Source organism: Pinus tabuliformis, chromosome 5_2, assembly GCF_031772625.1.
Source record: "Pinus tabuliformis cultivar Carrire ecotype Pingquan chromosome 5_2, CPIR1, whole genome shotgun sequence".
Classification (NCBI taxonomy): Eukaryota; Viridiplantae; Streptophyta; class Pinopsida; order Pinales; family Pinaceae; genus Pinus; species Pinus tabuliformis.
The window spans coordinates 1100108706-1100132788 of record NC_142306.1 but is presented as its reverse complement, the minus strand read 5'-3'; the positions used below and the strand labels follow the sequence as shown (position 1 = coordinate 1100132788).

Sequence of the window (24083 nt, the reverse complement as noted above, 5' to 3'; positions counted from 1 at the left end):
AACATCAGTTATCCAACTGTTCGAGAACAGTGATACAAAAGGAGGAAAACAAGCCCAATACGGGTTCGACTGTGCAAAAGTAATTAACAGAAAAGAATATATTCATTATTTCTCAGTGCACATACCATTCCTACGAGCGTCCTCAAATATTGTACAATTCAATGCTGTGCATTCTTTTTATGGTGTAAAAACATTGTTAAATTTTCACTACAGATTCTGAACCAGAACGAAAAGACAACTAATCAAACGAAGAGCCACAACGACCAACACAGGCCACACAGTCACAGTGTTCAGGCATATACACTTATAATAGGTATGCAAACAAGACCATAAGAGCGGTTCCAGATTTATTTCCATATAAATTCACAGGATTATAACATAGTCATCCAAAGTCTGTATCAGTATTCACATTCTCTGTTCAAAATAATTACAAGACCAACCCAGTTCGCAGACGTGGGAACTGACACGATTATAAACAAAAGCCATCAGCATAGAGTTCGAACCCATCTCTTGAAGCTACCACTAAGCTTAACAACTAAGGAACCAATGACAGACAGCGGCACAAGGCCAACGAAAACCAAACAGACCCTACAAGACGGCAAACCCAACCAAGCACAGTTAGAACAATAGAACGATTCTACCCGTATACTGTTCGGGGCAGCCGGAAGTCCAAGCATTCAGACCAACGAACGGCTCCACCTACACAAAGGCAAACAGAGGAAGGGTTAGGTTCCAACCACAGCAAAAACAAGAACAGAGAACTGGAAAGAAGCTATTGAGAAAGATAAACAAGGGTCATTACCTGATAGGCAAGCCATAACTGTAATTTCTCACCCGGACGAACCCCTGCTCACAGAGGAGCCAGGCCATTAGTCTCAAAACAAACAACTAAAGAAAAGTCTAGCATAGAATGGAAGCTTACCAGGTTAAGTTGACGGAGGGACGAACAAAGCATGCCACACGACCTGTCGAATTTGGAAGCCAGCGAACCAGAGCTGAAGCAAATGTCACCATGAACCTTACAGCTCTCGACTAGCTGTAAACCCTTGTGAGATACGAGCAGACATTGACCAAAACACACAGAGGTAGACATTAAAGCCGAATACATACCACAGTGACAGCGAAAACACATGCAAACAAATCCCGTAAAGCAAACCTTACCAGGGTTTCGCCGAGCAAATGATAGCATACAGGCCGAGACTTAGAACGACTGAGACCACGACCACAACCAAAAGCACACCACTCCGTCGACCAGGCAGGCAGAACTCACACATTCACCACAAAAAAATACAAAAGTTACAAGGAATCGCCAAGAGCTCGCAGAGCCAAAGACCGGAGAACAATGAAAACCAAAGGAGCGCGAACGGTGTAAAACCCCAAACCAAGGCGGGTTTTGCGAAATCCTGAGGAGGGACAGTTTTCCAACAGGCAGACCATCAAGGTACCCATGCTGTAACCCAAGCAGATTAAAAATCAAATAACATTTATTTCCAAAATCAATTACATTGTTGTTCAGATCGGAAGTACATAACACATCGGCATTTGGACGACAGGACCACGTGGGCTGGCCCCATCAAGTGGTATCAGAGCAGCATTTTGAGAAAGTAGAAGAAGATGGAAGTACAAAGATGAGGACGTGGAAGAGGTGCACGTAGAGTAGTAGACGAAGGATTGAGAGAACAGTTGAGAATCCTTATAGCTCGCTTGGAAGCAGTAGAGGCGGGTAAGCAAAGAGACCTGGAACTTGGGGATGACAGTGAAGATGAGGCAGCAACTGTTACAGATGGGTCAGAGGAAGAAGCCCCAGAGTTAAGGCTGTTGCGATCAGTTCTGTTAGCCAGCAGCAAACCCAAACCGGAGATCCCTAACTATGATGGCAGTCTGTCCGCAGATGTCTTGCTGGATTGGATAAGCGAATTAGACAAGTATTTTGAAAATGAGGAAATCAGTGAGGATAAAAGAGTTAGATTTGCTGCAACTAAATTAAAAGGGCACGCCGCCTTATGGTGGGATAGTGTCCAAGCGGACAGGAGACGAATGAACAAGTTGCCAATAAGAAGGTGGCCAAGGATGGTGGCAAAACTGAAGGGCAGATTTTTGCCGAAGGACTACCAGGTTGAGCTTTATCGACGAGTGCAAAATTTAAGGCAGAAAGGTATGACTGTAAAGGAGTATACAGAAGAGTTTTACCGTGTAAATTTACGTGCTGGTTATACGGATGATACTCCAGAAAAAACAGCGAGGTATGTAAATGGCTTGAGGTTGGAAATATTGGACGAGATCAGTATTCTCTCTCCCCGAAATATTGAAGAAGCCTTTCAGAGTGCTGTAAAGGCTGAGGAGAAAATCAACAGGAAGCAGAACAACAGGAGAGGGAGAGGGAATGGCAGAGGACGAGGACAGTCCTACGGCAGAGGGAGAACTGCCACAAACAACGAAGAAGGCAGCAGTTCCAGAGCTTCAGGGACAGCAGAGAAGGGAGAAAGCACTAGAGGAGGTCGGCCATATCAGCGGGGAAGAGGAAATGGTCGCGGAAGAGGGACTAATGTCTAGTGCTACAGGTGCCATAAGTGGGGGCACAGATCCTTCGAATGCCCGGAAGCTGAGCACGCTGGCCAGAGGGGAGCATTTGTTGCGCAGCCTGAGGAAGCTGAAGCACAACCCCGGGAGATAGAAAACGTGGCGGAAACGGGGGAAGCTCTAATTTTGAACAAAGTGTTGTTGAAACCAGCCAAAGAGATGGCTGAACAGACCCAGCGAAAGGTGTTGTTCGAACAGTTTGCAAATCACAAGGGAAGTGTTGTAAATTGCTTATAGACAGCGGGAGTACAGACAATTTGGTTGCCACTGAAATGGTGGAAAAGCTGGGCTTGAAGCGACTTAAACTCCCCACGCCTTATAAGGTGTCGTGGCTACAGAAAGGCCACCAGTTACTAGTTGATGAACAGTGCGAGGTAGAATTTCACATTGGAAAATATCACGACACGGTGGTCTGTGATATTATGCCAATGGACGTGTGCCATATACTGCTTGGGAGACCGTGGCAGTATGATCGGAAGGTGACACACGATGGGAAGACAAATTGTTATAAATTTGTGAAAGATGGGATCAAACATACGCTTGTACCCATCAAAGAGGAGGATGCAGCAGAACCGAGTGGAACAAAAACATTGTTAATTGGAGGGAAACAGTTTGTGAAGCAGATTGAGGAAAATGAGGTCAATTATGCAATTGTAAGGAGGACAAGACCGATGTTGCTGAACACAGAAAAATCAGAACTGCCTGTAGAAATTCAGGAGTTGTTGAAAGAATTCCAAGACATTGTAGTTGACGATCTACCAGATAAGTTGCCTCCCAAGAGGAGTATTAGCCATCACATTGACTTTATACCTGGAGCAAGCTTGCCAAACAAGGCAGCGTATAGGATGAGTCCGAAAGACAATGAAGAAATTCGTAAACAAGTGCAGGAGTTTCTGGATAAGGGACTGATCAGAGAAAGTTTGAGCCCTTGTGCAGTACCAACAATACTTGCACCTAAGAAGGGTGGAGAATGGCGAATGTGTACAGATTCGCGGGCTATTAATAAAATCACGATTCGATATAGATTTCCCTTACCCAGGATGGACGACATGATGGATTGTCTTAGTGGAGCAGCTTATTTTACAAAGATTGATCTGAAGAGTGGTTATCATCAAATCAGAATTAGGGAAGGAGATGAGTGGAAAACAACTTTCAAAACTAATGAAGGGTTGTACGAGTGGCTGGTCATGCCATTTGGATTAAGCAACGCTCCTAGTACCTTTATGAGATTGATGAATGAGATGTTAAAGGAATTTATTGGCAAGTTCGTGATAATTTATCTTGATGACATTTTAATTTTCAGCAGAACAAAAAGAGAGCATCTTCAACATGTTCGAAAGGTGTTAGAGAAGTTACAGCAGAACAAACTGCTGATAAACTTAAAGAAATGCACTTTCCTGCAGAAGGAGCTGGTCTATTTGGGGTTTGTAGTTGCAGAAAATGAATTGAAAATGGACCCCAAGAAGATTGCAGCAATTATAAGTTGGCCGTCACCGAAGAGCTTATTTGAGGTACGTAGTTTCCACGGATTTGCAAGTTTTTATCGAAAATTTATTAGAAATTTCAGTGAAATCTACGCACCAATATTAGAGACCATCAAAAAGGCCAGTCAGCCTTTTTGTTGGACCAAGATGGTAGAAGACAGTTTTCAGCTTTTGAAGCGGAAGATCACGGAGAGGCCAATCTTGAGGCTGCCTGATTTCAATAAACTTTTTCAAGTTCGGTGTGACACAAGTGGAACAGCTATTGGCGCTGTTCTCAGTCAGGAAGACAGACTAGTGGCATTTTTTAGTGAAAAACTAAATGAAAGCCGGCAGAAATATTCCTCATATGACAAGGAATTTTATGCAGTGTTCCAAGCTTTAAAACATTGGAGGCACTACCTGCTGGGCAATGAATTCGTTTTGTTTTCTGATAATTCGGCATTGCAATACGTAATGCAGCATCACAAGTTAAACCATAAGCACGCCAAGTGGGTAGAATACTTGCAGAGTTTCACTTTCGTGTTAAAACACATAAGATGGCAAGCCAACAAAGTGGCAGATGCTTTGAGCAGAAGAGCCTTGCTCTTACAGGAGAGTAGCATACAGGTATTGGGATTCGAACATTTGAAAGACTTGTACCAAACTGACACGGATTTTAAGGAAGCTTTTGAAGCCTGCCAAAATCCCGTATTACGGAATGCAAGACCATGGTTAGACTATAATTGACAGGAAGGATTATTGTTCAGAGGTGGGAAATTATGTATCCCGGACTGTTCAATGAGGGAGAATATTGTACGGGAAAAGCATAGTGGTGGATTAGTGGGACATTTTGGCATCAACAAAACTTTGGAGCAACTCGGACATTTTTATTATTGGCCTAAAATGAGTAGGGATGTACAGAGATATGTAAACTGGTGTAAAGTCTGCCAACTGTCAAAAGGACACAGTCAGAATACTGGACTTTACACACCACTACCTGTTCCAAGCAGGCCATGGGACTCAGTCAGCATTGACTTTGTTCTCGAACTGCCTAGAACACAGCGGGGGTATGATTCAGTAATGGTGGTGGTAGATAGATTTTCAAAAATGGCTCATTTTATTCCTTGCCGGAAAACTAGTGACGCCACGTACGTGGCACACTTGTTTTTCACGGAGATTGTTAGATTACATGGCCTACCCAGAACTATCATTTCAGACAGGGATGTAAAGTTCATAGGACACTTTTGGCGCACCCCGTGGAAAAAGTTGGGCACGCAACTGAACTTCAGCTCTGCGTATCATCGCAGACTGATGGACAAATGGAAGTGGTGAACAAAAGCTTGGGGAACTTATTACGGATTTTAACTGGAGAAAATTCGCAGTTATGGGATCGAGCTCTCGCCCAGGCATAATTCGCTTATAACGATTCGCCCAATCGTAGCACCGGACACAGCCCATTTCAGATCTTATATGGCATGCATCCTCGGGGAATATATGAACTGCGAGATTTGGGAAAGTTGGAACGGAGAAGCGCGGATGGGGAAGACTTTGCAGAAGCAATGAGCGAGCTTCATGAAAAAGTCAAACTAAGGTTGCAGGACAGCGTACAGAAATACAAGCAGCAAGTAGACTCAAAGTGACGAGAGGTGCATTTTAATGTTGGGGATGAGGTCCTTGCGCATCTGTGCCGGGAACGGTTTCCTAAGGGCACGTATAATAAGCTGAAATATAAGAAAATTGGTCCCTGCAAAATCCTACGTAAATTTTCAGCCAATGCTTACGAGATTCAATTGCCACCTGACATAGGCATATCACCTATTTTCAATGTGGTGGATCTGTTCCCCTATAATGCCCAAGCAGAGGATGCTAGTGTGGTACATCCAAAACGGGACACCCAATTTGGAGATAGTTCTTGGAAGAAACAATTGCCTTCGGCCCAGTCCCATGAGATTGAAGGGATCCTCAGCACCCAGGTAGCCAAGAAGACACGTAGGAAGGAATATCTGCGTTACCTCGTCAAATGGAGAGACCGTCCAATGGAGGACAGCTCATGGCTCGACGCGGCATAGATACAGAAGGTTGGTTATTCGGTGGAGGAAATCATGGAACGGAGCCATGAATTTCTTTTACCCCGGGAGCCTGATGCAGGAGCATATGGCTAATAGGGCAAAAACGGAAAGAAGGTTGACATGGTTTCTGAGAAGGACAGAGAACATGGCTCACTGGACGGACAGCGTGTCTGTCTTTATTTTTTATCTGTTGTCTTTATTTTACTTTTCTGTTTAAAATGCCTAGAATAATGTAATGACTTCTAATTAGGAACAGTAGAAATTAGTTAGAATCATTTGTTTCCGAACAGTTATATTACTGTTGTAAATACAAACAAAGGAAAACGTGCTAGTTATGAATAAGTTTCAAATACGAAATAACTATTGTAACTGACAACAAAACAACTAACAGCAGTTATCCAACTGTTCGAGAACAGTGATACAAAAGGAGGAAAACAAGCCCAATACGGGTTCGACTGTGAAAAAGTAATTAACAGAAAAGAATATATTCATTATTTTTCAGTGCACATACAATTCCTACGAGCGTCCTCAAATACTGTACAATTCAATGTTGTGCATTCTTTTTATGGTGTAAAAACATTGTTAAATTTTCACTACAGATTCTGAACCAGAACGAAAAGACAACTAATCAAACGAAGAGCCACAACGACCAGCACAGGCCACACAGTCATAGCATTCAGGCGTATACACTTATAACAGGTATGCAAACAAAACCATAAGAGCGGTTCCAGATTTATTTCCATATAAATTCACAGGATTATAACATGGTCATCCAAAGTCTGTATCAGAATTCACATTCTCTATTCAAAATAATTACAAGACCAACCCAGTTCGCAGACGTGGGAACTGACACGATTATAAACAAAAGCCATCAGCATAGAGTTCGAACCCATCTCTTGAAGCTACCACTAAGCTTAACAACTAAGGAACCAATGATAGACAGCAGCACAAGGCCAACGAAAACCAAACATACCCTACAAGATGACAAACCCAACCAAGCACAGTTAGAACAACAGAACGATTCTACCCGTATACTGTTCGGGGCAGCCGGAAGTCCAAGCATTCAGACCAACGAACGGCTCCACCTGCACAAAGGCAAACAAAGGAAGGGTTAGGTTCCAACCACAGCAAAAACAAGAACAGAGAACTGGAAAGAAGCTATTGAGAAAGATAAACAAGGGTCATTACCTGATAGGCGAGCCATAACTGTAATTTCTCACCCGGACGAACCCCTGCTCACAGAGGAGCCAGGCCATTAGTCTCAAAACAAACAGCTAAAGAAAAGTCCAGCATAGAACGGAAGCTTACCAGGTTAAGTTGACGGAGGGACGAACAGAGCATGCCACACGACCTGTCGAATTTGGAAGCCAACGAACCAGAGCTGAAGCAAATGTCACCATGAACCTTACAACTCTCGACTAGCTGTAAACCCTTGTGAGATATGAGTAGACATTGACCAGAACATGCAGAGGCAGACATTAAAGCCAAATACATACCACAGTGATAGCGAAAACACATGCAAACAAATCCCGTAAAGCAAACCTTACTAGGGTTTCACCGAGCAAATGATAGCATACAGGTCGAGACTTAGAACGACTGAGACCACGACCGCAACCAAAATCACACCACTTCGTCGACCAGGCAGGCAGAACTCACACATTCACCACAGAAAATACAGAAGTTACAAGGAATCGCCAGGAGCTCGCAGAGCCAAAGACCGGAGTAACAATGAAAACCAAAGGAGCACGAACGGTGTAAAACCCCAAACCAAGGCGGGTTTTGCAAAATCCCGAGGAGGGACAGTTGTCCAACAGGCAGACCATCAAGGTACCCATGCCGTAACCCAAGCAGATTAAAAATCAAATAACATTTATTTCCAAAATCAATTACATTGTTGTTCAGATCGTAAGTACATAACACATCGGCATTTGGACAGCGGGACCACGTGGGCTAGCCCCATCAAGATGCATCATCTTTGTGTTGTTAAATCTATTGAAGAGATGATAATGTGAATTGGCATCTCTTGTTAAGAATATAAACTATACATGCTAATGTGGTAATTCATAGTTTGTTTGGTTAAACCTTATTAGTTTCTAATATAGTATTGGATTGATGTTAAAAGACATGGTCAAGTTTTGGAGAGGTTGGTTCCTATGGCATCCACACCTTTAAGAAATTTATCTACTGCTGCTAAAGAGGTAAATCAAATGTATGAATAAAAAAATTACAAGTTCTTTAGTCCTTTTTATTCTATTTCATTTTCTAGATATTTAGCTTGCTTATTGACTTCCACATTCCCCACTCCTATCGGCATTCCTTTGCACCTCTCGGTGCAATTTCTAGTTTTATATCTATTGGGTTGAAGCTTATCAACCAAAGCGTGGTATATGAAGAAGTTTGATGGTTTTCCATCTCACATAAAGGCTTTGATTCCGTTCGTCATATGAGATCGATCTGATTTATATGTATTGATGGGCACCCATATGTATATCAAAAGACCATGTGCTCATTGCCTTACTATTTGCCCATCTGTATTTTTGTGAGGGGCAAATGTAAAAGGAACGTTATCTTTAAAAACATGGTAGAAGTGTTTTATGAATTTTAGTATTGCAACTGTTTTTGTGTTGTCTAATATTTGCGGTCACATCATTTAGAATATTGTATATTCCAAAGTTGCATTTATGGCATTGGGTAGAATTATCATCTCAAGCGCACTTGTGAATTCATCAACAGACATTACTTCCACTTTGCAGGATGCCATTTTGACTTTGAGGGAAGGTGTAGAAAGTTGTGAATTGAAACTTGGTTAATGCTGATAGAGGTTTTTTTTTGGTGCTTTCCATCATTGAATTCAATCTTTTTAGGCTATTAGGAGATGAGATCTATTTTACAAATTAGTTTAAGAAAAATGTTTTTTTTTTTTGTTCTTGGTTGACACTAGTTTCTTTTAAATTAAATTAAAATATTATTAAAAAAATCCATATATTTGGTTAGTTTTATTAAGTTATAAACTATCTATAATTTCATTTTCATTGTGCTCACTTGGTTTGTTGTTGATATTATAACAAAAAAATATTTCACTCATAACTCATTGCGCCCACAAGCCTTCTACACCCTGGTATAGGAGGAGATGTGTAGGAGTTAGATGTAATGTAAAAAAGATTGTATGTCAACATCTTTTAAATATTTTATTTTAATTTAATTTTATAACAATTTTTAAATTTAATCTAAAAGAAAAAAGGTATGAGGGAGATGTAGTGGTGTAAAATAATGATTATGTAACAATATTTAAATTTAATTAATAAGCACATAAAAAATTAATACTTAGAATAAACTTACGATATAACAAGATTTATAATCATAGATATTCACCCTATTTTACCATGGATATTATCAACTTATAAATAAACTTTGTTAGGATACTATGGGCCAATACCATGGTTTATCATCAATATAGATCCCCAAAAACCCAAACTCATTTCAAAATCAAAATATTTTATTTTATTTTTATTTTATAACATTTTTTAAATTAAATCTAAAAAAAAGTATGAGGGAGATATTGTAATGTACCATAAAAATTTTAACTTGGTCAAATTATATAAAATTAAAAATAAAAATAAAATAAATAATTATATTTATAGTTATTGTGTTGAGAGGTGCTCTTGATGTTTAACATTTTGACTAAGTCAAATTACATTAAAATAAAAATAAAAATATTAATATAATGTAATGTAAACATTTTAACTTGGTAAAAAAAAACCCTATAAAAATAAAATAGTAATAAAAATAAAAATGGCCCATGGTATTGAGAACCCACGTTATTGACCTATGGTATTCATGTGGAATATAGTGTATTTAAAAGGTGAAATTAAATCAACCTAGATCCATCTTAACTCTGGATCTACTAAGAGATTGGACTTCATCATAACAAATACCTTGGAAAAATATCATGGGCCTGTAAACCACTATTGGTAAGCCTATCAAATGATTAACTCAAACTTATCTTAACTAGTCTATGAGCTAAACATTTAATTTTAATTTTAATAATTTAACTGAGTCAACATAACATTACATTACATTACATAATGCATTACACAATTTTTTACAACATTGTTGCCATATTGGGCTATAGAGGCCTCTTGATTTATATGAACTACTTCATGTAGAAAGAGATAAAGTAATTGAGAGAATAACTAGCATTTGCACCACATGTTGCAAAGGAAACGTTGTAAGGAAATGGCATAAGAAACAATAGCATAGAAGAAAGAAGTCAAAAATTTATGCAATTTTGTTTCTTTACTGGTGTTCTTTTTTATCATATGTTATGTTTTAGGGAGATTCCAACCAGGATATGTTCAAAGCAAAAGTAATGCACGAAACTTCACTCCAAAGGATTTATGAAATTTCTCTTCATTAAAATTCTGGAACCTTTATAAGTAAATGATTTAAATCGAACATTTCATAACAAAGTAATCTCATATCACCTTAATTCACAATGCAATGGATAATAGTTTTTGTTCATTAGAAATTGGTCTAATTTTATGAGGAAAGCTTAATAGAAAGACTTTAGTAGTAAGGGGAACATTAAGAAACTCCCTCATCATTTGTTATATGATGTTGTTAATTTAGTTACTTGTTGCTTCTTATCCTTATTTCACTCATGTAAAATGTCAAAACTATAAAAGAACAGTATTATTTGTTTTCTCTTTGGACCATTGTATTTTATCTAACTCAATCATTTCCATAGCCTCAACTAAGTGCCCATCATTCTCTTTCCATAGTGACTCAATGTCTTCAAATGCATTTCATAAATTTGGTTTAATAAATGTTGGTGGAAAACCAATATATTTCACTTTGTAGAAAAGAGTGTACATTGGTTGGGATAAAATTGTATTTCTCTTACCATGTGATGATGTCATCTAAATCTTGAATCTTTCTAGCCACTTATGAAATTCCCCATTCTAATTGTTATTTGACCATGATGATATTGGCATCATAATCCTGGTTCATGAGAATATCATTTAAGAAGTCAATGATAAGTGACACAATTGGTTCCTCACAATTGTGAAAGTAAAGGACAAATTCATTCACATTATGTTTGAAAACTTTATACTAAGAGTCTTGATTCATGAAATTTTGTATCCTCTCCTTTTGTTGTTTTAATTTGTGTCATCTCAAAAAAATGTTTCTCCAATAACCTATGTTATTTCTATCTTAGCAATGGCATTGCCATTAGGTTTGCTTGCTTGACATTAAGCACAAATAAGTTTGTAGTTTCAATTGCAAATTTCATGCCTCCATTCCATTTTTGCTATAGAAGGAAAAGATCCCTAAAAACTATAGATGAATCCTCATCATGAAAGCTAGGAGGTAGCTCATTAATCATCTATTCATCCAAGATGTCATCTCCATGTTGTCAGTATCTTCACCAGTGATGCCTAAGCCTCATGTTAATACATTAATACTTTACATGGGAAACGTGTGGGTACTTTTGTTTAAAGTCGATGTATATTGTCCTTGAATGATACTATATTGAGCCTACATGATGGTCATAATACCTATTGACCCGACCCTTAGGATCTACCAAAATCTCATTGTTTCTCCATATTAATCATCACTTGGTTATGTATTCGCCACAATTTTAGGATAATCTATCTTCTTTCAAAATATATCATCTTTTAAAAATTTGAGCAATAAGCTAGTAATAATAAATCTATCAAAAGAAGTAAACCTACATAGTAAAATATTTTAGCATAATACAAGATCTGTTGTGATGAATTATTCTAGTGAAATATCCATGGCAATGTACAGGTCATTTGTCATTGTGCATTTCCTAGCTTAAGTGATACCCAATAATGTGGACGATTAATGTGAGCACTTTCCAAAATAAGGTGCCTTCAACATGCTTTTCATGGTCCATAAGAAAGGTAAACATTATGCACCCCACAACAAAGAAATTAATGTTGTATAAACTAGGATATATATGTTCTAGAATTACTTCAAATCAAATAGTATATATCTTAGCACTTACAACACTAGTTGCTTTGTTGAAAGGGTGTTTATTGACAGCTTAAGTGAAATTCAATTAATATATTTTCTCTAGAGAATCTACTACCATAGTCTTCTTTTGAAATTGATCTTGATGCTTCCCTTGCTAGTGGGTCAATAAGAAGTGATGAATATTTTTTAAACCCAATGACCTTATGACTTTCGAGTTGAGAGCCTTTCTCACTAAGCCATACACTGCCAACCAGTGCCTTGTTCCCTCGATGAAAAAATTTGAAGTGTAACTTTCTCATCTTGTGGATCATTACTATACATGCATACATAAAAGAAAAATTTAGTATGCTAGAAATCACTAGAGAACATTTAGAACCAATCTACCTCCTATTCGTATGTATATATAAATCCATATATGTTTGTTCCTCTCAGGATTATTTAGATCTAGGTGAGGGAATACACAAAGGGAAACATGAGTTCATGTCTAGGGGATATTCAGAGGAAAAATAGTATCCACTATGTAAACTCTTTCTTCCTGGAATCTAGGCAGAAATTTTGGATATAGATAATTAGGGAGGACCAGTTAAAATTAGAGTTGGTCAAATGGGGGTTGTATTGAAATTTACAGTGAGTAAGATACATTCTTTTATTAATGTACAGATAAATAATTCAACTCTAGTAATGTATCCATGATTATAACTATGAAGTTATTAAAAATTGTTTGTGTTGGATGATGCAACTCACTCCCAACACTTAGATGGTAGCTAAGATTGCCTCTTAAACCATCTTAAACCTTTGTCAAAGAAAATAATCTAGACACCTACACACCTACATCATTAAGTGTTCTTTCTAATAGTAAGTTTGGCATGAAACTTGTAGTGAGAAAAACTCCAGTGTCTACCATTAAGGAGTCTAATCAAGACTTTACAACAATCAACTACACTGAGAGGGAGCCATCATCATGACATACCATCCCACCATCATATTTCCCATATAATGAAAACTGATGTTGGTTGGAAAGATGTGGAAATTAACCCCAACATAATTTCACATGACATAAAGCTCAAAACATATAGATGATATTTGATGTGTTTATGTTTCCTATTTTTGTTTCACTGGTATCTGCGTTAGCCATGTCTCGTCTCTTTGCATATGTTTTTCTCCTCTGTGTCATGCCTTTGCTTTCTTCTTTTGTGTTTACTTTGGGATTACACACACTGATGATGGTGAGCTCTATCGATATTGGTCAATGAGCACCTAATAAGTACATTTATTTATGAAAAAATTTAACAGTGTTAATGTTGATGTAAGTGGGAAATTATGCATTTCAATGTGTTTAGTGGACACACTGTTGTTGATACAAAAGCAATTGGGAAATACACTGTCCACATGGAAAGGTCGAGATCCATGTGGTTTAAAATGGGATGGTGTTTCTTACATCGGTAACCAAATAACTTATTTGTAAGTATTTTGTGCTTCTTGGTTTCAAATCATGACAACATCTCGTCTTCTAAATGATTATCCATGTCATTCATGGAAATTGCTTGAGCTCTATAGAAAACATTGGGAGTTTCTTCTAATTAAATATTTCCATGGATAAAATTTTACAGGACTCTATATTCAATGAATCTCAATGGAAAATTTCCGATTGAAATTGGGTAGCTTTCAACACTACAAGTTCTGTAAGTTGATTGATGAAGAAATCACAAGGGTACCATAGAGTTGATACCATCCAAACCCATTTCTCCAATGAATATTGAGGTTGCGAAGTAGAGTTCATTTGTCTGAACTCCCCCATATGTATATCGAAGATTTGTTTACTTGGGTGAAATAATCTTTATTTTTAATGCAGTCAATGCACCATGTAAATTTTATCCAACATTTGAACACACAATGTAGTGGGGATGGATCTTGCAGTGCTACCCTCTATATAAAGCATCTTCCTTCTTTAGATGCAATTAGAATAATATTAACAAAAACCTCTTGGGTTTGCATGGTAAATAAGAGGGTATAATAAGTAGATTGACTGAACGAAGTCATCATTGTAGAGATCTGTCATATAATCCAGGCTTGACAAGACTGATTCCAAGTACTTTGGGAGATTTGCAATACCTTCACACGTTGTAAGCATTTTGAACCCTGTAATTCAATCATTGGTATTTTTGTTTGAATACTTTACAATGGACTAATTTTTAGCTCATCTTAGAATATTGACAGGTTGTAGGTTTTCTGGGCGCATTCCAAAGGAGCTGGGTAAACTACAGAGACTGGTTACTCTGTAAGAAAATACTCCAAAAAAACCCTTGTTTTTATGAACAAGTACACTTTGTGACATCGTGAATCGTTGTTGATTTTGGTAGGGACATGAATTCAAATGATTTATCGGGAAGTATTCCTCCATCTTTGGGTAATCTTATGAGTCTCTACTTATTCGATTTGTCCAATAATACCATTGGTGGAGAACTGCCTATCGAGTTGAAGGAGCTTGTTAATTGCGGTCACTTGTAAGTATTACATTTTTACTTGGGATAAATTTTACCCATGTATGATGGTTCTGAATAGGATTCTCCTTTGAGATAACTCTCTGGCTCCCTTTGATGAGACTCCAAGTGATGGCTCTCTGACTGCATTTTTTTGGCCTCTGTCTGCTCTTAGCTAGGGTTTCCTCCTCCAGCTATCACAATTTATTACACATTTTTCTTACTACAAGCTCAATTCTTCCAAGAACCTCCTCATCCAAATCATTTCCTTGAACCCTTCAATAGTTGAAATATACTCATCCTCTGTAGTAGAAATAACCACCACCTTTTGTAATCTCAATACCCATAAAATTGTATCTCCTACAAATGTACAAATGTGACCTATTATGGACCTTCAAGAATCCATAGTGAGGTGATGGTGGACGACATAGTGATGGTGTAACCTTCTTTCAATGGAGAGAAACACACTTGGTCAGAGATCTCCACTGATGTAAACACTACAAGATAGAACAATTCCTCCTTTCAACACCTGATGGATGACGTAGTGATGGTGTAACCTTCTTTTGATGGAGAGAAACACACTTGGTCAGAGATATCCATTGATGTAAACACTACAAGATAGACCAATTCCTACTTTCAACGCTTGGTGGATGATGTAGTGATGGAGTAACCTTCTTTCGATCAAGAGCAACACACTTGGTTAGAGATCTCCATTGATGTAAACATTGTAAGGCATACCAATTCCTCCTTTCAACCCCTGCCTACGGACACAAATGGATGTTGCCCACAACATTCTTTCGGGTTCGATTCCTCGCAGCATCTACGTGCTCCCCAGCCTGATGAAGTTTACATATTCCTTCAACTTCTTCATAGGGGAGGCAGGGATGAGTTATGTATAGAAATGGAGGAGCACACCCTAAATATCATAGCGACTCTTGCTGAGTCTTTACGGAGGGCGTGGAATAAAATTTAAATTTGAAATTTGCTAGAATGTGTTCCATTGATGACTATGTGATGGTCATCCTGTAGATGGCGACATGATGCATATGCTTTGGACGGACCGGGAAATAATTTACTGGAGAGGACGTTGAGATGGGTGCGTTCAATGAGGAGATGTCAGATTGCAAGAACAATTATTGGCATATTAAATACTCTATAGACTTGTAAATATGGCTTGCCCAAGATACAGGGCCAAATGAGTAAGTGGATGAAGTTAGAGATGCCATGTGTCACACAAGGTACGAGGCCAAATGCTTTAGAGTAAAAGGATGGGACACTGTCGAAACCAGGTTTATATTATTTTGTACTCATCATTATTTTGGGTATAATGTGCAGGAGTACACCACAAAATTCAGGAAGATGGCTATAATGTTGGATATCTCCACAAAGAACCCAGATGTACTCCTCAAGTATTTAGGGGGCCTGCACCGCCATCTGTGTGAGAAAGTGATGTTGTTGAAGACCAAATTGGTGGATGGAGCTTGTGTATAGGCACAATACTTGGAGAACATAGACCCGAAAAGAGCGCAACGAGGTGGATCGAAGCAGAAGGAGCATCATGAATATTCTAAGGAAGGAAAGAAGAATAAAAAAGGGGGAGAATATGAAAAGATGACAGCCAAAACACACCAGTCCAAATATCCTAGCAACCACTGCAACCACCATAACATTTATGTCCATACAAAGGAGAAGTGTCGTAAGTTACATCCATAGCTAAACCCAAATAGAAATAAGAAATATAATAGGAAGAAGAATGTCATGGCCACAAATTCGAGCAACTAAGTTGCAAGCAACCCAGACATAGATGAGAAGATCATCTATATGTTAGTGCAAAAGGAAGTGAATTTGAGTGGCCTTCAACAATAGGAAGAGAAAGAAATGACCAAACTCTTCCATATAAAGATATAGGTCAAAAAGACAAAGAGTGATGCTCTATTTGACTCAGGATCGCAAGAGAATCTCATTGCAACAGAGATGGTCAAGAAGTTGGGGTTGGAATTTCATGATCGTCCTAACCCATATCCATTGGGATGGGTAAATAAGGATGCAGAGCCAAAGGTAACAAAACAATGTAAAACTAGACTTGTTATCAGTGTTCATTTTATTGATGAAGTAGATCTAGATATGGTTCCCCTTCATGTATGTGGAGTTTTGTTTGGGAGTCCATACATGTACATGTGAGATGCAGTGTTCATGAGGAGAGTGAATCAATACTAGCACCTCAACAATGAAAAATCGTTCATCATCAACGCACACAAAGGAAAAGTAAAAAATTTCACTAGTAAGTGCCAACAAGCCAAGAAATTGATCAGTTCCAGCAAGAAGTATGTTTTATTATTTTTAAGAGAAAGTCAGTTTCAAGAGGAGTCAACAAGAGGCAAGGCATCCATGGAGGGGTGTAATAATAAAAAGAAACAACAATTGGAGGAGTTGTTACAGGCATACACGGATGTGTTCTGAGAGCTCAAAGGGTTACCACCTAAGAGAGAAGTGGAACATGAGATATAGCTATTTTAGGACTCCCCATTACCAAATATTGGGTTGTACAGGAAGTTTGTTATAGAAGAAAGTGAGGTGAAGAAACAGTTGCAACAACCACTCGAACAAGGTTTCATTCGACTGAATACATCGCCATGTGGGTCACCCATCATCACTCTACTGAAGAAGGATGGAACTTAGCGGATGTGTATAGATTATGGGGCATGGAACAAAATCATGCTCAAGAACAGATACCCCTTGCCCAGGATAGATGATTTGTTGGATCAGTTACAGCAAGGTAATTACTTCACCAAGCTGGACTTGAAGTCCGGATATCACCAAGTTTGTGTCAAAGAAGAAGATACATGGAATACTACCTTCAAAACCAGGAAATGTTTGTATGAGTGGTTAGTTATGCCATTTGGCCTACATAATGCACTAGCTACATTTATGATATTAATGAATGATGTATTGCACCCTTTTATAAATTCATTTGTTATTGCCTATTTGGATGATATACTGGTGTATAGTGCTAACTGGGAGGAGCATATTTCACATTTGACACAGGTGATGAAAAATTTAAAGGAGCACCAGCTTCTAGCAAATCTCAAGAAGTGCGGATTTGCACATCATTATTTGGTGTATTTGGGGTATGTGATTAGTGGACGAGAGCTTAAAATAGATCCATCCAAGATGGAGGCCATCATGAAATCGTCGGTGCTTACTAATTTTTTTGAGGTCAAGGGTTTCATTGGGTCAGCACAGTACCTGAGGAAATTCATAACCTCATTTTCAGTGATAGCAGCACCGCTCCATGTCATAACAATAAGTGGCAATTTTTTTAAGTGGGGAAAAGGTCAGTAGAAGGATTTCGAGGAGCTAAAGAAGAAGATCACTCAAGCACCAGTAATGGAATTACCAAACTTGTAGCGACCCTTTGAAGTGGAGACAGATTTGAGTGCGTATGATATGGGAGTTGTCTTGAAGCAGGGAGGAAGACCTGTTTGCTACCATTCTAAACTATTTCATGGGGTAGTTCTTAGCTACCCTACCTACGGAAAGGAGCTCTATGCAATGGTGCAAGTTGTGAAGTGGAAGCACTATCTGATAGGAAAGGAGATAGTAATACACATGGATCACCAGTCGTGACAGTACTTACAAGCCCAAAGTAAGCTACAATAGACTAGGTAGTACAAGTGTATGGGGATTTTACAACAGTTTCATTTGGTGATCAAAATTAAGAAGGGCAACAGAAACAAGTTGGCCGAAATGCTTTCAAGGCCACCCACATCAAATATCATAGCTTTGGGGACTCTTATGCACATTGATCCATTCACCCATGATGCATACAAGGAGGCATATTCAAAGGATGAGGACTTCAAGGAGGTGTATCAATAGTTGCAGAGTCAGAGTCGTGTGCACAATGGCAAAAACACCGTTGACTACCATCTCTAGAATGGGTTACTCTACAAGTTGGATAAGCTATGTGTTCCTAAAGGTGAGTGACTGTAGCTTATTAGAGAGGCTCACACCTCTAATATTGCAGGCCACTTTGGTGTAGGAAAAATCGTGGCTAACTTGTCGAGGTAGGCGTATTGGCCCAAGATGCAAGAGCAGGTAGCTATGTTCATAAGAGGATGATACTTTGTTGTACCAACAAGCCTAGCAACAAGAAACAGGGTCTATATCATCCCTTACCCATACCTACTCATCCTTGGGAAAACATTTCCATGGACTTTTGTGGGAGGTTTACCAACAACTAGGAAGGTACATGACTCCTTGTTCATGGTAGTTGATAGGTTCAACAAGATGTGCGTTTTGATGCCCTATAAAAATACCATAAGTGGATAAGAAGCATCAAACTTATTATTTGGATAGGTCTAGGTGCACTTTGGGATACCAAGGAGCATCATTTCAAACATGAATACAAGATTTCTGAGTGCATTCTAGACTAAATTTTAGGAGAATATGGACACAAAGTTGGAGAGATCTACAACATTCCATCCATAGACAAATGGTCAGATAGAGGTAGTCAACATGACTTTGGTGCAACTTCTAAGGGGATACAACTAGAAGCATCCAAAGAATTGGGATGAAAATATGGTATATATACAACATTCTCACAACAGAGTAGTCCACACTTCTACAGGAAAGTCCCCATTTGAAACTTGTTTTGGATATTTTCCACATTCAACTTTTGATATTGCATATGAGAAACAAGGAGGAGTAAGGGAAGATCTTACAGGAGATGCTTTAAGGACTAAAAATTTTATAGAGAAGATCAGGTAGATCCATCTACAGGTACAAGAAATACTGCAAAAAGTCGCAAGAAAAGTATAAGGCCAAGCATGATCAGTGAAAAAAAGAGAAATCGTTCAAGGTGGGAGATGGAGTATGACTACAATTGAACAAGGAGAGGTTGCAGGGGCTTGGTAAGAAAATTAAGGCTCTAAGGTATGGTCACTTTGAGATACTGGAAAAAGTGGGTGATAATGTGTATCAACTCAGTTTACCACCGTATATGTGCATTTACTTAGTTGTGAATGTAGATAATTTAAAACTCTGTGAGCCTTCCATGCTAGATCAGGAAGACGAGCAGGTCATACCTTTTATGGAGGATTTGACACCAGATGCTCAGGTAGAGTTAACAGAAGATACGTTTTGAAGAACAGGTACAGATAGATAAGACAATATCAACATGACCTTTTTCATATTGGGTTGAAGGGACAAATTCTAGGCAAAGCTAAATGGTACACCAAAGAGAAGGCAAAAAAAAATTTCCTCACCTCATTCAGTAAAATATTTTTGGAACCAAAATCATCCTAAAATGGGGAGGTGTTATCTGGATTGGATCATTATATTTTTTATCATCCATCTTGATGCAATCAAGGTTGAAAAAGTGAAGGAATCAGCTCACAGGACAGTTTTTATCGACAAGACCCAATTTGGAAAAATGAGGTCTGAAACCTTCTAGGAGTGTTTTGAGGCATCAAACGAGGTTTTTTGGGGGTAAAAATTTTCCTCTCTACTACAACGCCTTTTCATGTTTCTCTACACATAGATATATTTCTAACATCGCAATAAGTGTGTCAATCAGAGTTTGTACGCAGAATTTATGCCACTCAGAAGTTGACCTTCCTATTTTCACAACTATAGTTTGGGAGGATGCTGCATCAGCCCCCATTATTCATGGAAAAGGGGCCAACCACATGTTTGTGATGTAAGAGACTCTAGAATGGTCTATATTGTAGATTTAGTTCAAATTTGATGTAGTCAAACTGATGAGCCCCAAAAATGGGTAACTTATTGGGCTCATTTTTCCTACTGTTCTCCATCAATCCCATCTGCTCCATCCCCTACCTCTGATTCTTGCCTCATATTTGCTACACCTTGACCTAGTTTCCATATTTTTGTGCAACATTGCTCCACTCCTTCTTAAACAAATCCAGCCATCCTCATCTCTCCTCAGCTCCATCCACCAAGTCTTGGACCTCCTCACACCCTTATCCTACCTCCATACTCACTTCTCCACCTTTCTCTCTCCATCCACCCTCCAAAATCCCATTTCTGAACATCCTGTAGAAAATACAGAACATCCTGTAGAACCCCTGCAAACTTCCTATAGAAGCTCACGGACGTGGTTTCTTGACAGCCAAACTTGGTGGAACTCTCTGGAAGGGTGTTAGGGACCCCTTAGATCCCCTTCTAACCTTCCCAACCTCTTGCAAGCATTTCCTCTTGCCAATCCACCTCTGCACAGTCAAAACAGTCAAAGCACATGCATGATAATTCTGACAACTTATTCAAAAACACAAAAAGATGTTTTTTTTCAGATGTTACTGTAGAAGTAGCTTAGACACATGCATTTTACCTTCCTAGAAGTCAATGGCATCTCTTTCAGTAGCTTGCATCCTCTTTCTTGCATCAGTAGGGCTAGCTGGTAAAATTAGGGTTTGCTAGGGTTTACGTTTCCTTTCAGCTTTCCAGTTTCTTTCTGCAAGTAGATTAGCCTTCTTTGAGTTAGCTTTCATCCATCAGTTAAAAAGCTTCTTCTCAGAGCTCATAGAAGTTGGCTTAAGCTCCTAGCGGACTTGTGCCAGCTGACCAAGTGACAGCTGCGGCAAGAGCTAGTACTTGTGCATACAGCACCGTCGCTTCCAAGTTTGTTACGAACTACCGGGTTGATAAGAGTAAAGAAGGGAGTCCCAGGAGTTGCAGCATTATTGCTACAATATTAGAGCCCACCATCTTTTTGGCGCCGTTGCCGGGGAAGCGTCAGAGTATTTTTGATTGCTGCTTTTCTTCTATTTTTCTACTCCAACCTTCTGCTAAGTAGTTTATTTCAGTTCCATTCTGCAATTTCATTTCTGCAAAAGTAAATTAGACATTTCCTACTTTCATAGATTAGCCTTTCAATTCCACAATTTCAATTCTGCAAGCGTAGAATAACATTTCAATTCTGCAAGCGTATAATAGCATTTCAATTCCACAAGCGTAGTCTAGCATTTCATTCCTGCAATTTGATTTCAACAAAATAGATTAGTCCTTTCCTGCTTTCATTTCAATTCCGCATTTTCATTTCCGCAAGATAGATTTTAGTTAGTTGCAATTCCATCTGTTTCAGTTTTGCAGGTACAAGCAGAAAAAAGCAAAAGCAACCAAAAATCTTTTCATGCCTCGTAGGAACAGAGATAATACCGAAAAATTCCTACCCAACACCCCCACCACTTCACTGAGTCACCCTTCTCTCTTCTTTGGTGCCAGTGACCCAGAAGAACCTATAGGTGAACCTCCTGAGATATATGAAGATTCTATAATAGAAGAAGAGCAAGAAAACATTCCATCTGAGACCATGGCTGAAAACAGAAACAGTAGAGAAGATGATGAGAGAATAGAAGGTACCTTCCCCATCCGAGAGACCAACGGGGACATGAAGATGAAAAACATAAGTCCCTCGGCCTTACCTCATTTCCATGGATTGACCACTGAAGACCCTGATACCTTCCTGTTTGAGTTTGCTATCCTTTGTCAAACTTATGACTATGCAGAGGACGAGCAAAAGTTGAAACTCTTTCCCTCTACCCTCAAGGATGTAGTATTAAGCTGGTTCATGGGGTTACCTGGAAACAGTATCACCACTTGGGCTCAGATGTAGCAAGCCTTTAACAACAAATATCGGGACTACTGTAGGTCCAAGGAAACAAAGGAAGAAATCTTCCGGATGACCATGGGAAATGATGAATCCTTAGAAGACTATGAGGAAAGGTTCTAACTTAGCTACAAACAAGCCAGGTGCACACTTGACCCTGAATCTCTAAAGTTGTTTCTGCTCTGAGGAGTCCCTGAAGACCTTCTAGATACCCTCCATTTGTTAGTTGGAGGGGACATCTACCAACTACCTTATGAAGACATAAAGATTGTGTTTAGAAACCATTCTAGGGCAGCCCGGAAAATAGGTAGGGGGAATCCACTTTCAGCTAGTACCGCCTTCTCCAAGCATGAGTTTTCTAATCATATGGAAGACCTCAAAAGTGAGGTGAGACAGACCATTGCCATGCAACTTGATACTTTCTGAATCCAACAAAAGAAAGAGGAAGCTGAGAGGGCTTTGGCCATTTTCTGTCCCAGATGTACGAGGAAGCACCCTAAGAATGAGTGTCCATTGCACTCAATAGAGGTATGTTTCGTTTGTGAGGAAGACCACCACACAAACCAATGCCCAACCTTACCTGGATTTAAAGCCATGTACCAAGGGATTGAGGCAACCACTGAACCTCTCTACCTCCTCAACCAAAGGAGGCCGCATAGGCCCAGACCTTACCAGCAAGGGATGCAAGGGACATCCCAAGCTTATTATAGCCCCAACCAATCTACTCACATACCTTCTTGGGGTCCCCCTGCTCATCCTTCCTGGTCCGCACCTCCTCCGTGGTCTTATCCATCTCAATACCATACTCAACCCACTGCTCATTCGTTTCACTCACATGTCCAGCCACAACCTCAGTGGAATGCACCTCAACCGGGGTGGAGGCCCCAATACAACTCTCCTCCCACCATTCTGCCTCCACCACTGGCTCAGCCACAACCATTACCTCCTGCTCCTCCAAGACAACCCTAGATGCCTGCTCAACCGAACCCGAACCCCAACAACAGACAGGCCCAACAGGTATACACTAGGGAGACAACATGCCCTACCTATGCTGTGGAGATCCAGGAGATCAACCTACGATCTGGGAAGGTCCTTCCAGATCGCCAACCTCCTCCCCTGGAGGACGAGGAAGAGAAACAGGAAAGTGAACCCAAAGCCATTCCACCATTTCCTGAGCAACTAACTGTAACCATGCAACCAAACCCAGAGGAGACTGAACTTTTGGGAGAACTTAAACAGTTTTGTCTGAAAATACCACTTCTCCAGGCCATAAAAGATGTACCAATATACAACAAATTGATTAAGGAGAAGTGTTTCAGGCACCCAGGCAGGTGAAAGAGAGATGCCTCGACTATCAATGTCATAGGACAACTGTCCGATCTAATGTTGGGGCAAGTAATCTGTCCAAAGTATTTGGACCCTAGGAGTCCTGTAGTTGATGTCCACATCAATGGAACCATAATCCCCCATACCTTGATTCATCTAGGGGCTGCCATTAATGTGATGACTAGGGACACCATGCTCAAACTCAACCTTTAGAGTTCCTTAAGGAAGACCTCGACAGTCCTGCAGTTAGCAAATCGCTCCACCATGACTCCCGAAGGGATTGTGGAAGATGTCTTGGTCTCTGTTGACTTTTGGGAGTACCTTGCGGACTTCTTGGTCCTTCAGCCAAAGGCAAAGCTCACTAGATACCCCCTCATTTTGGGAAGGCCTTGGTTAGCCACTGTGGATGCTTACATCAGTTGTCGAGCTGGAAGCATGACCATCAAGAATGGGCCCATGTCCAAGTAGCTAGTCCTATACCCTCCTTCCCAACCTCTGCTAGAACATGACTTACCACTCTAGTTGGAAGAGGGAGATG

The 24083-nt window shown here is 39.5% G+C and overlaps 1 pseudogene; it reads left to right on the top strand.

Annotated features, from left to right (window-relative positions):
- Window positions 1–24083, top strand: part of LOC149163077 (protein NRT1/ PTR FAMILY 5.2-like) — a 147230-nt pseudogene that overhangs the window by 26155 nt on the left and 96992 nt on the right.